General features: G+C 34.6%; 1 long non-coding RNA gene across 1 annotated transcript; it reads right to left on the bottom strand.

Annotated features, from left to right (window-relative positions):
• Positions 1-7376: 7376 nt before the first annotated feature.
• LOC132626513 (uncharacterized) lies at positions 7377-10912 on the bottom strand. The gene is made up of 3 exons (XR_009577360.1): positions 8615-10912; positions 8398-8518; positions 7377-8017 (listed from the first exon to the last, which is right to left on the bottom strand). It is a non-coding gene; the product is annotated as an uncharacterized LOC132626513 (long non-coding RNA).
• Positions 10913-14432: the final 3520 nt, after the last annotated feature.

Genomic DNA, 14432 nt, shown 5'->3' with positions numbered 1-14432 from the left:
TAAAATATTGAAGTTTCGGGGTCCCGAAGCATGATTAATCTATGGTCAAAGTACGTCAAAAAGTGTAATGAAAGAATGGTTAACCAAAAGGGCCGAAAAAAAAAGAGGCACACTATAGCGCAGTAAATTACTGCGCTATAGCAGTTAACGGAGCCGTTCCCGTTAACTGCTTTAGCGCAATAAATTACTGCGCTAAAGGTAGTTTGGTAACATTTTTTTTGTTTGGGATATTTTGGTTCAAAATGTTTTTTTGGAGGCATTTTGGCTCCGGACTCTTAGTAGGATGAGACGAAAAATCATGCTACATTCTTTATTTGGTTATGATCCGCTATTAACTTTAAAATAAATAATAATAAGTTAATTTTGATTTAATGTCAAATAAAAATAAAATAAATTTAGACTAAATACCTCTATAATATCACTCAATTTAAGACACCTTCTCTGTATTTTTAAAATCGAATTTTTAAAACAAAAATATGAACACCCGCGTATTGATCCGTTAGAGTTTCTTATTTGGAATCCATAATAGTAAATGAAGGTCAAACCCATCAACAGTCCCTTGTGGTTGTCCAGATTTTTCACTTGAACACCACAAATAAACCTTGTTTCATTTAGACATATGAGGTAGGGCTCGACCGTGCCATTTAGACACTTTTTGCTGACTTGGCACCTTGCGTGATGCCACACCAAATTGGCGCTTGAAGAGCCAAAAAAAAGATTTTTTTTAATTCTTTTTTTTTCCTCCTTCTTCTTCTTCTTTATTCTTTTTCTCTTTCTTCGCCATTTAACAAACCTTCCACCATTGATATTTTGTTTACCGGAAAAAATGAAGACCGACACCACCCTCTCCCTAAGCATTTACAGGACAAGAAATATGATTTTTTTTCCGGGTAAATCTATTCAATAAACAAAAGAAAAATAATATTCCCAAAAAGTTTTTTTTAAAAAAAAAAATTGCCATTAATGGAGTCTTTTTAAAATGGGTTAATTGATTTGACGAATATTTTGAGAAATTAATGTTGGGGTTGTCTTTGGGTCTTCTGGGGGAATCTTTAACTGAAGTTATAACAAATTTGGAGGAGTTTCTCTTGAAAATTTGGATTAAAATCGTGGTTGGAACAAGAACAACATGAAAATGGTGAAGAGCACCGAGAACAACTATTCATTTCAGAATTTTCAATGTGTCCTTTTTTTCTTTTTCTTTTTCTTTTTCTTTTTGTTAGTAATGTGTCATTTTTCTGATTGGCAGTAAATCAAGTTTTTCTTTTCTTCTTGAGAGTATTACTTTTATTTTGTCATTAAATATTTTAAAATAGTTTTTTTTTTTACTAAAAAAGATACATGTCCTCATTTTATTCGTCATTTGTCACGTCAGCCGCGAGTGTATTGCACACACATTGTAAATTTGGCTGATTCAGCGAAAAGTGTCTAAATGACACAGGCGGACCCTGTATCAGGTGTCCAAATGAAACAAGGTTTAGTTAAAATTTTCAAGTGAAAAATCTGGACGACCACAAGGGGCAGCCGATGGGTTTAAATGAATAGACAAAGTTACTCTTATCCGCATCTTTATTCACATACACTCCTTTAACTCTTTGGAATAAGTTTTCTATTGCTCAAAAATCTTCTTTTTCTTATTTTTTATGCTCTACTTTTGTCTATTCAAGTTTCAAGTCTTACTCGGTGGCAAAAAGTTCCCCTCATATTTGAACTTTCTAGATAGAATTTTTTGCCAAAGTAAGCCACTATTTCAGACAATTCACCAAAATAATACGTTTTTTTGAAAATTTACAGAACTAGAATAAACATATTCCACAGTAACGTATTAGTCATTTTTTATTCAAAAAATCAAATGGGAAAAAAAGTTAATGGCTAACGCTGTTAAAGGGTAATTCGTTACTGTGAATAAAGTTTTATGCCTAATACATAACTGACATTAACTTTTCTACACAATCCAAGCACGGTCAATCCTTGTACAAAATCTGACATTGATTGATCTTAAAGTTGTAACTCAGAGTTACGACATCAGGCTAAAACGTAACTGACAGTGACATTTCTACATAATCCAGGCACGGACAATCGGATCCTGCAAAGAATCTTGCAAGCTGTTAATCCTTCTGATTGATTTACCTATAAAACGTTACCGACGATTTTTTGGTAAATATGTTGTTCTTTCACTTTTTTTTTTTTAATGTTCTTGCACTCTTTGATATATATCAAGCAATTTTTGAAGTATTTGGGGATAATTGGAACTAGGAGATGTTTTTCCTCGGTACTGTTGTAGATGAGATGGATAAAGCAAGCGTTGTTTAGTTGGGGAAGACATAGCTTTAGGATATGTGCTTTCTAAATGGGATTCCAACAAGCATCCTTGTTGCTAAAAAAAATACCCTTCTGTGAATCAATTTTTTCCGCTTAGCAATCTTGACGCTTATAATTGCTAGTAAATGTTTCTCTCAACTTGTAAGCATACATTACAAAAGAATCAAGAAAAATATCTGGTAAACACCAGTGACGTAGGAAAATAAAACACTATACTTAAAGTTGTATGTTTGGCTAAGGCTTTTATAAGGACCGATCGACCTAGAATTTCTTTTGTTTTAGTACTTGTTCGAGTTTCTTTTTAACACTTCAACATGTTAACATTTTCTTAGGTTCATGGAATTTGAGACCAGAAAATCAGCTTGCTATGCCTCTTATGTGATAATACAATAAATGTAGTTCTGTATACATGCATGAATAAGGTTCTACTCTAAATTCTTTTCTATCAATTAAGGGGATAATACGCTAGGTTGTGAATACTTGTAACTTTATTGATTAGTTCGGAATTGATGGTTGTCATTATCAGCATGCTATTATTTGGGGTTAATAGTTACTTTATGAAACAAATCTGAAAACATTCAGCTGTGTATAGATTCTTTATGTGCAAAATTCTGAATTGTTTTAACAAAAAAGGGGAACAACATATTCACAAGAAAACTATCGATAATGTTTTATTAGTTAATCAGTCAGAAGGATTCCCAATTTACAGGATTCGATTGCTCGTGCCTACATTCTGTAGAAACGTTACTGTCGGTTATGTATTAAGCAATAAATGTTACTCACAGTAACGAATTACCCTTTAACACCATTAACCATTAATTTTTTTGCCCGTTGAAATTTTTGAATAAAATAATGCCTAATACGTTACTGAGGAATACGTTTATTCTAGTTCTATAAATTTTCAAAAAAATATATTATTTTGGTGAATTTGCTTAAATAATGGCTTACTTCAGTCGAGTACATACAGATGTAACAGAATATATATGTTGTTAGTAACAACATTACTACTAATAGCAATTCTCATACAATTTCTCTAGTCAGACATTACGAGTATAGGAATTGACCATCAAATTATTTGAAAATGTTCAACGGAGGATTATACGATTAGATTATGATCCAATAAATAAATTCAATGCATAACAGACAAGTTTATATATCTACATATAGATTAAAATATATGTCTGTTACATAGAATTTGAAAGAGCGGGGTGTATTAACGTTTGAAACTATAAAAGTTAGCGGAGTAAAATGGGTAGCTTTTTATTTCCTTAAACTTTGAAAAATTCATGTATGTAAAATTCAATGGAAAAATCAACTAAATTGATTGGAACACTTTGTAAGTGAAATACCAATAGTTGATTGACTTTTGGGTTATAAAGCAAACAAAATTAATTTTCTACGAGAACCACCACTAATTGAGTGATCATCTAAAAAATTCAACTCTAAAATAAAAGCACCACGTAGACAACTTTATTTTTTGTGTGTGTTAATCATCGGGCAAAGGACACAACTCGCCATCTCGGCCCAAACTAATCCCACCCAGATGGCCCAAGTTGCTCCAAATCAAATTGTAGCCACTAAACTATTCCCACCCACTAGCCAAAAATTAAATAAGGCAGTTTCTAATAAATCTCAAACCGCGAAAAACTCCGAGAAGAAAATATCTTCCACACACACTATTTCCTCCTGCAATCACGCTTTAAGATGGTAACTTCAACCTATATAATACATAAATAGCAACCGTATAATCTAATTTCAACAAAATCTAGAGTTTCATTCTGAAATTGAGGAGTAAAATTAGCTACTAGCTCCACAAAACTCAATTGATTGAGTTGATTGCGGCCACAAATCAAGTTGATTGAGTTCTGGAATTACGAAATTCATACATAATAATGTCGTCTGTTGCAAATTTGACTCAAATTTTGGTTCCAATTTTGATACAACATGGAGGTAATTGGTTGAACAACAATGAATTTGTTACTTACAGTATTAATGGAATTCTAATCAATTTAGACTGTAGTTATGAGTATTTTATTGATGAAATATACAAACAATTAGGTAAGGATTAAACTACAACTTTAATGGTGATTAATTATTTGGTGAGAGCTGGATCAATGCCTACATGAGTGTACGATTGTATATGGCGATGAAGAAACAAAACTTAAATATCAATGAATATCAACTATGCATGACATTGAAAGATGCTACAGAATGTTCGAATCAAAACTTGCTGGGAAAAACTTCAACTGCTATACAAAATTAGGGGATAGACGGAGGACATATTCCTCCAATGGCTATAGAAGGAGTAGACATTGATGATGCTATTATGGTTAATTATGGAAGTGAAGATGATTTTCAGGACATAGCAATGGAGGAAAAGATAGTAAAAGATCCATTTTCATAAGGAAATTACAAAGGTCAATTGTATTGGGACAAAGATACAATATCTAATGTAATGAAGCACTATGCAATACGAGACAGATTTCAGTTTCTAGTCGACAGATCATCGAAAACAAGGTATGATTCCCTATTTGTAATGTATAGCAATAGTATAATTTTTGTATAAAATAGGTATCACGAATGTACATTTGTCTGTATAGAATGTGTATCATTGTTGTATAGAATATGTATCACTACAATTTTTTGTGTGTGGAAATTGTATCATTGTTGTATAAAATATGTACCACTATAGTTTTTTGTGTGCGAAATTGTATCATTGTTGTATAGAATATGTATCACTACAGTTTTTTTTGTGTGTGAAAAACTGTATCATTGTGGTATAGAATATGTATCTACAATTTTTGTCTGTGGAAAAATTGTATCATTGTGGTATAAAATATATATCACTATAGTTTTTTGTGTGTGGAACCTGTATCATTATTGCATAGAATATGTATCACTACAGTGTCATGTATAGAACCTGTATTATTTTTGTATGTAATATGTATATTTCAACTAAACTTGCACATTTACATGTTTTAAATAGGTATTCTCTTAAATGTATCGATACAAGATGCACATGGGCTTTTAGATCTTCAAAGTCTACAAAATTAAAAAATCTTCAAGGTGAGAAAATTCATTGATGTTCACACTTGGTAGTTGCGGAGAGAATGTTGTCACAACATCATGCTACTTCAGTAACATTGCAAAAATGGTGAAGAATAAGTATGTCAATCTCAAATCAACATACACTCCAGCATAAATCATGGAAGACATGAGAAACCAATACGGGATTAGGATGAATTACAAGAAAACATATAGATCAAGAGAAAAAACGCTTGAAATGTTATTTCCCCGGTCGAATATTGTCGTAAACTACCAGCTTTCCTGTATATGGTAAATAAGATAAATTCAGGGTCTTGTACAATGTTACACAAAACAATGGATGGGCAGTTCTTGTATGCTTTTGTCGCACTGAACGCATCAATCAAAGGATGGGCATATTGTATGCCTACTGTTGTGGTTGATGGGATTTCCTTAAATCATCGTACATAAGGACCATGCTGTGTGTTAGTGTACTTGATGCAGCAGGTGAGTTACGTAAAACTTCATTTTACTAACATGTTCGAATATTGCTAATATGTTCAGTTCAAAGAAGCTTGTTAATATATTTCTTGCTGGTCATTACTGTATTGATACTTTCTCCTTTTCTTAATTCGGGTAAAATCCTGCCACTAGCATATGCTATTGTTGATCTGAAAACAATGCTTCCTGAGATTGGTTTTTTGCGAATGCTGAAACAGACTTATGGGGAAAGGGAGAACATGTGTATAGTATCTGATCAACATGATAGAATTTAAAGGCGACTTCGAATGTATATACAGATCTCACTATATATGCATCTACCACCTATGGAACGACGTCAAAGGTAAGTTCAAGAAGCACCACGAGTGGCTAAGGCTTATATTCTTTACAATGGCAAATTTATACAAAAGGGCAGATTTTGATCTCCTCATGGAAGATACGGACAACATTGATGATTGGGTGAGGGGTTACCTGTTCGATATTGGCTATGAAAAATGGTCCATAGCTCATTCCACAGTAAATAGATCCATGGTGATGACGTCAAATATAGCGGAGAGTCTAAATTCAGCATGCAAGAGGCCTACCAATCAAAAGTTTGCTGGAATTCATGATGCATTTGGTTATGAGATGGAACAATGAAAACATAAAGGATGCAACAACAACATTTACTAAATTATGGAATAAATATAACATGATAATGAAAGAGAATATCATTTTGTCGGATAAAAAGACGATAAATTATTCAGTTGTCATTTCTGTTTCATAAACTTGATTAACCCCCTTCCCTAGTTTACTAATGACATTTATTAAAAATACAGGTATTCGCTTCAATTGATTATGTATACTCAATGATGGATGGTGAAAAACACAACATAGTGTTCATGCGTGAAAAGAAATGCAGTTTCCAACGGTTTCAGATCAAGATCCTTTGTCCACATGCTATGGCGGTACAAAATTATTGCGCTACTTATTACACCAGAGAATACTTCTTGAAGACATATGAAGTGCCAGTGAATCCACTTCTTGATGAGAGTGAATGGGATATTTTAACAGAGGTGTTAGATCATATAATTAAACCACCAATATAGAAACTTAAACCAGGTAGACCAAAGATTAAATGATACAAGGGATTTTTCGAGTATCTGTCTACTACGAATCCAAGCTCATGTGGTCGGTGTGGACAAATAGGGCACAACAGAAGGACATGCAGAAATGCTCCAACAACAATCTAACAAATGTTGTCCCATAAATGCTTTTTGTTTCCTGTTCTTTTTTCATTTGAATGAAGCAATTGTTTACGTTAAAAAATGTTGGCGAATAATGCATTTATAGTAATATTCTGATTTTTTTAGAATAAAACAAATACTCTTTGCTGGAAGTATTCTGTTAAGTATTTTGTACCTTTTGTATAAGTGCATTTGTGTTGGTGTATAAGAAAAATAGTCATTGTTACTCTACAGGTACACCAATCTCAGTTGCTATTTTATCCTTCACGATTGAAACTTGCACTAGGAACATGAAGAAGAAAAAAAATCAGGTAGTATACAGGCTCAAAATATACAATATATATATTCAAAAGTGTGTATATCTATACAAAATATATACAACTTATATACACATCTTGTGTGTGTTTATCAAAAAAGGAATAGCGTTCGGTTCTTTTCAGCTCAAATTCTCAACTCCCATCCACTCACCCTCGATTCAAAATATAATAGCAGTTGCACTAGAACTAGGTGTGTGCTTCTCTTTCTGGTATGCAGTGTTAATCCTGGTGCACGCACGGCCACTATACATCAGCAATCCTGGTGCACGCACGGTCATTATTTTGTCGTGCACCGCCCAGCGAATCATATATGTAAAAACATTGATCTTTAAAAACCAACCTTCCCAATATCCAATGCCACTTCTCATAAACATTTATAGGAAAAAGAATCTCATTAACAGTACAACAGGGGACATTGCACTTCATAAAATACCCAACATATACTCAGCAATTGGATCTTCTTGAGTAATAGGGGCGACATCTTTATTTTTCTCTAAAAAGTGTTTATACATACTCTGAATTAAGCAGTTGAACACAATCGGTGGTTGTGAATTTCACTGAACCATCACCATCACCATATCCATATTTCTTTTTCTTCCTCAAATAGTAAAAAAGCACATCAATATGCTGAAAAATGTGAAGAAAACACATAGTCAAAAAAGGTTATATGCATTTTGACTATATATACACTTATTATACATTTTTGACTATATATACACTTATTATACTTTTTTGACTATATATGCACTTATTCTACAATTATTATACATTTATTATACAATTATTATCCAATTATTAAAAAAGAAGACTTAACTAGTTATAACAGGAGATCTGACTATATATACACTTATTATACATTTCTGACTATTATATACACTTAGCTATAATAGGTATATATACTTATTATCCACTAATTACACCTTTCTGACTATACATACTCTTATTATACACTGATTATATACTTATTATACACTTACTAACTAGCTATAACAGGAGATCTGACTTACTGAAGCACTTAGGAGTTGCCCTGCATATGCAAGAGTGGAAAACCATTCTTTTTCTCCAATCATGTCAACTCCAAAGTCAAAAGTATATTTAAGCTTATTAGTATGTTCTGCATAAATAGGCCTGCAAAAATCATGATAAAATGACATGATTTATGACACAAAAAGAAAAAATTAAATGAAAAAAATAAAAGAGAAAAAACAAAAACAGAAGACGTACTTCTCTTTCACTCGTATCGATCTGTTGACGAAATTGTTGAATTCTTTTAACACGTTCAAATCAATAGGAATCTCAATACTTGTTTGAGAGGGACGCTTTGTAGAGAAGATACACTTAGTTGGAGGCACTACAGGAGCTTGAGCATTACTACCACTAGAATCAAAACTGGTCAAGTATGGCGATTCACATGACTTTGCTAATTTCGTGGTCTACGAGGCACTACAGGTGTGTCATCCAAAATAACAACACCTTTTTCCCGTCCTACAAAATTCTCCCCCACATTTTTCTCCACCTTTGTATCCACCACATTTTTATCCACTCCTGCAACAACACTTTTATCACTACATGGTTGGGTGAATTTGGAGAACTCATCATTGGGGATAGCAGACTAGTCTATCTCCTCATCCTCATCCGCAGCCATATGATCCTGTTTTTACTAACTCCTAAAGCATGTAGTCTTTCAGTTAAACTTCGGATGATTTTAGAGAAACCAGACCAGTCATCACTCTGTTACTGGCTACTTTTACCATCCACAAAACCCTTCACAAAATTATCAACCTCCTCCATAGTCTTATCATTTATATCACTATCGGGTTGGATTAATTTGGAGAATTCAATATCAGGGACAGAAGACCAGTCTATCACCACCCCATTACTTTTACCCTCATCTACCGCTGATCACCCTCTTTCTTACTCTCATTGTTATCAGGGGGATTGGATAAGTCACCCTCCTTGCTATTTTTTCCCTCCTCCCCACTACTTTTACCCTCGCATGATCACCCTCCTCCTTACTCTTATTGTTATCAGGGGAGTCATCCTCCTTGCTATTGTTTCCCTCCTCCAGCTACTTTTGCCCTTATCCGCCAATTGATCATGTACACAATCCCCCTGTCGCGATCCAAATTGGAGGGTCATGACGGGCGCCTGGTCCCTACCTGCCGAGCACAGCTAAACATGCTTTCATATCATAATCATAAACAAGAGTGGACCTCAAGGGTCATTAAATGAAAATCTGCTAAATCATAAGAGAGATATGCTGAAAAGGGGATGAGCCCGAAAAGACATACTATATAACTATGCTGGACAAAAACTGTGCAAGCCGAAAGGCCATCATGAAGTATTATGCATAAAAAATATAGGCTGAGGGGGCCATACAACGTCTAACTATACCATAACTGTCTCTCCTTAGTCACTATACACACCTAATAGTCAACAATATAACAATAACCTCATATAAGTCTCTTTAATTCCATATCACTACTCACTCCAAGATTTATATCATACAACACTTATACCCCCTTCTTCTTCCAATTATACCAAGTATAACATCCTCAATACAATCATAACACCAACTACTATCCTTACAACAAGGTTTTAGCTCAAAAACATATTTATAACATGACTCAAGTTAAATTACAACTCAACATAACCTCAAATTCATATTTGAACCTTTCCTCCAACTCCTTTCCCTCCAAACCTAGCATAATCATCATATAAACTCATAAACATGGAGTTAGGATAGCATCTTACCTCAAAACTCAAGAACACATCAATACTAAGAGTGTTTCACCTTGAAGTATCCTCCCAAACCATTACCAAGAGTAGAAACAAGCTTCCCTAATCACTTTAGCACCTTTAGACACTTAATCTTCTCTTTTGATCCTTGATTTTACTTAGGGGTTGATTAGATAGTGTTGGAGAGAGTTTTCTAGAATGTTGGAGATCAGGGGAAGTGGAGAAATGAGTTAAAATGAAGGGATACACAAAATATGTAAAAACAAAAACTACTACCGACTTAAAAATACGGTCAAAAGTATGGACCGTAATTTCAAATATGGTCCGTAATTCTCAATATAAAAATTTGCCTTTCTGCCAAGGGATATACGGTCCGTACTTAAAATCATATTTTTTAGTACGGGCCATATTTTGCACTGTACTTCTCGGATTTGTGATCTGTCAGTTGCATTGGAAAGAAAACTCTTTGAACTTGAATTTACATAGGTTATGCATTCCATAACTCCTCATATGCTAGAAGATATACCTCCCCAAATTTGGACCAAAAAAAATCCTGTCCAGAATTCTGCCAAATTTTTCCAAAGTTTCGACAAACTTAATTCTTCGATTCGCTTGATCCAGGAACCTTCCAATACCTATTAAACATGATCTTAAACTCTTATACACTCAAGATAGACATGCCTAATCTCATATGACCTCGAAGGTTACTCCGCTCTCTGAATCTATAGCAACCAACTCATGAGGAAATTTAACGTATAAAAGTACGTGGTGTAATACCCTCCCCCCCCCCCCCCCCCTCAATGTATGATCATTTTTTTCAACATTATCATTACCTACCCCATCTCTATCAAGATGATCCTCATCTTTTCTATGACACTATTCCTCAAAATCATTCTTTATATGTAGAGCTTTAAAAATCTTTTCGAATGAGAAACTCATTATCTCCTTCATTGTGCCAACCTCATAGCTTAGCTACAAAAGAAAAGGGCAAAAATCAGAACATCAAAATTAAGAAAAACCAGCTACTCGGATTGAAAAGTATATTACAGACAACATACATACCACGTTGAAATCCCTTCTTAGAAGTGTCAATTCATCACTAGTTTTGATTGCTTGATGCTTCTTGAAAATTTGAGTCGGTGGAGTACAATGTTGAGAATTCTCGTCCACACAAATTTCAACTTTTTTAGGCATAGGTTCAAAAACAGGCAACTCTCGTGGTCTTTTTTGAACATGAGATGGCACAATATTACTCAACGTCAATTGTATGACACAAACAGTAAAATAAGCATTGCATTGCATCAAGTAATAGACAGTAAGTTAAATAAAATACTTTTTACCTAATCCCGGCTTAGACTAAGAAATTTAGTCTTCAAACTTTTGTAGGTCACCTTTTGCTTTACGGACCAGTTTAGTATGCGTGACACACTATCTCCCATCCGGTTCACGAGATTTTTATCAGCATAGCCACAACACTCATAAAACCAACACGGAAAAGTCAAAGGAAAACCACCACAACTGTACATACTACTCATCCTACCAACCTTGTCCTTCATCGACTCTAACATAGCCGTAAAACATACTTTCCCCCAAGGGTATGCTTGGTAATCACCACACTCAACAAGCAAGAAGTCATCCTTTGTTATGACATCATCATTTGTAATAGAAAAAACAAAAGTGTGAATGAAGTACAAGATAACAATCATTAATGCATCCTCATCAGATTGCTGCTTTTTTTCTTTGAAACATTCAACCAGGTGGAGCTTCGTAACATTCGACACAGCAGGAAAGTATAACTCCATCAACCGACTTGGCTGGTCAATAGCATAGTCCTTATTATAACCTCCAGTGCACTTTAACCCGGTAATTAGAGAAAACTCCCCAATTCCAAGGCGCAATCTAGTCTTACTCACTTTAATCCATATCTCATCATCTCTATCTGACACCACTTCCCTAAGCAACAATGCATGTATAAGTTGGTTTTGTATGAAAACTGGCGGAAAATCTAAAAAATAATCAAAACATGTATCTTTAAACATCTTAAGTTGCTCCTCATCCAAAATGTTTTTCAATTGATCCACAATGAGGCAATTTGTGTGCACACTAATTCGAGTTGAGTAACGATCATGTGGACGAAAATAGAAATCCCAAAGCTGCAAATAGAATACATCTCATATACACTAAATATACAAATATTATACAGTATGCGCTTATAAGTTTTCTCATATACACTAAAATATACATTGTACATACAACTACAAATATATGCATAAAAAAGGAAGGATACCATTAATATACACTAAAAATACACAGAGATAAAAAATGAGAAAAATACCTCAAAATCAGACTTGCTACGATAGTTTTTCTTCTTGGGAACAACAACCTCTATGTTTTTTTATGAGCCAACATCATCCTCATCATCATTGGGATGAATAGATTTTTTTTTTTTTTGAAGAACTAACATCAGCCTCATCAGCACACTTCGGGGTTTTCTGGATCTTTGTGAATCACTGCTCGCTTCCTTTTAGAATCATTGCCTTTTTCAGGTTTCAATGACTTTTTAACAGGATCACTCCCCATTTTACTCTGTGACCTAGTAATTCTCTCAGTGGAAGAATCAATTAATACAACACTTTGTGCCCTGATCTTTGAACCAGAAGGTGTATCAACAATAACTATACCATCAACACTCTTTGCCATTATTCTTCTAACAATGGGAGTTTTTGGGTTTCGTTTAACACCAACCACCCCTGATGATTCAGTAAAATCATCATCCTCAACAACAAACTTAGTGTCAAATTTCACCCATTTACCCACTAACTTCACCTTAGGCTTTGACACTGACTTTGTATTAGGCATTATTATATTAAAAAAAATTGAACGATTTTGAAGAATTGAGAACAAAATAAAAGGAAAACTGAGAAAAAACAGAAAAATCGATCAAAAGATTGAAGATAATGGAGAAATTTTGAACAAAATCGTGCAGAAAAAATAGGAGGTAAGAAGAAAACCACCCCTTTTGAAAAACAAATTCAAACCTTCGGTTATGTTAAAAGAAAATTGAAATAAAGACGTTATGCATGGGATTATGAACCGGTGGGCTATTGTTGGGATAAGTTTGGGCCGAATGTCATTATGGAGGCATTAAGTCGCCAATTTGCACGATTCCCTTTGTTGGGATAGTCTTTAATTTTTTCCCCTCAAATTGCTGGTCTTTATTTTTTGTCCTTCGCCTAAAATACCCTGAGTTTCTGGATTCGAATCCCGGCTTAGTCATAAAAATAAAATAAAAAATCGCCAGGCAAGGCTTTGCAAAAAAGTCTGCCAGTCTGCCTTATGTGGTAGACTTTGCCTTATAAGGCAAACTTTTAGTTATGCCTTAAGGAGAAGTCTTCCTTATGTGGCAGACTTTGCTTTATGACATAACTAAAAGCCTACCGGAGACGTCAAACTTTGTCTTATAAGGCAGACTTTTAGTTATGCCTTAAGGCAAGTCTGCCGCATAAGACAGACTTTTTGCAAAGTCTTTCCTTGCGATTTTTTTTTTGATTGAGCGAGGATTCGAACCCAGAACCTCGGGATATATTCGGTCACCTAACCGAAGGACAAAAAGTAAAGACCAGCAATTTCAGGAGCAAAAATTAAAACCACCCCAAAAGAAAGACCATCCGCACAAAAAAAATGTTAAGTTCAACCATGGGCCATTTTTATTTGGACAAAGCCATAGAGTGTCCTTTTCCTTTAATCATATGTATTTGACTCTATTTTTCCGCTTTCCTCGTTGGGCATAAGACAATTAGATTCTTCTATTTCCACAACTTTCCCTTTAATTAATACATTAACTACAAACTTTCTACGTATATGTTATTTGTATACGGTAAAAATCGGGTCAATTTGTTACCGGTAAGACCGAGCAAAAGACAGGTTCAAATGGGCACAAATCCGTTTGATCTTGCTCCACACCAGGGGTGTTGTACCGGACACAGCAGGTCCGAGCCAAAATAAGCGTGTCCGTTAGTCCGGGTAATATGAGCCCGAATGTGCGTGTCCGTCCGTCTGGATAATCAGTTCTGAGCCTGCCACGCGTCGTAAAATTGTTCCACTATTTGTGCTGACAACCGTACGGGTGTCAGACCGTACGAATTAGCCTTATCCTTTTTAGGGTTTGTTTAGAAAGGCTTTTTGGTAGTGTACTAAAGGCCTAATAGGAATACCTATAAAAAGAGGGCAATCCCCCCCCCCCCCCCCTCTTTTTTTTAGGTTAGGATTTTTTCTCATATCACAACATTGTAACCATCTGAAA

The sequence above is a fragment of the Lycium barbarum genome, chromosome 2, assembly GCF_019175385.1.
Source record: "Lycium barbarum isolate Lr01 chromosome 2, ASM1917538v2, whole genome shotgun sequence".
Classification (NCBI taxonomy): domain Eukaryota; kingdom Viridiplantae; phylum Streptophyta; class Magnoliopsida; order Solanales; family Solanaceae; genus Lycium; species Lycium barbarum.
Note: the sequence above shows the minus strand (reverse complement) of the source record. Positions and strands in the feature narration are given on the sequence as shown.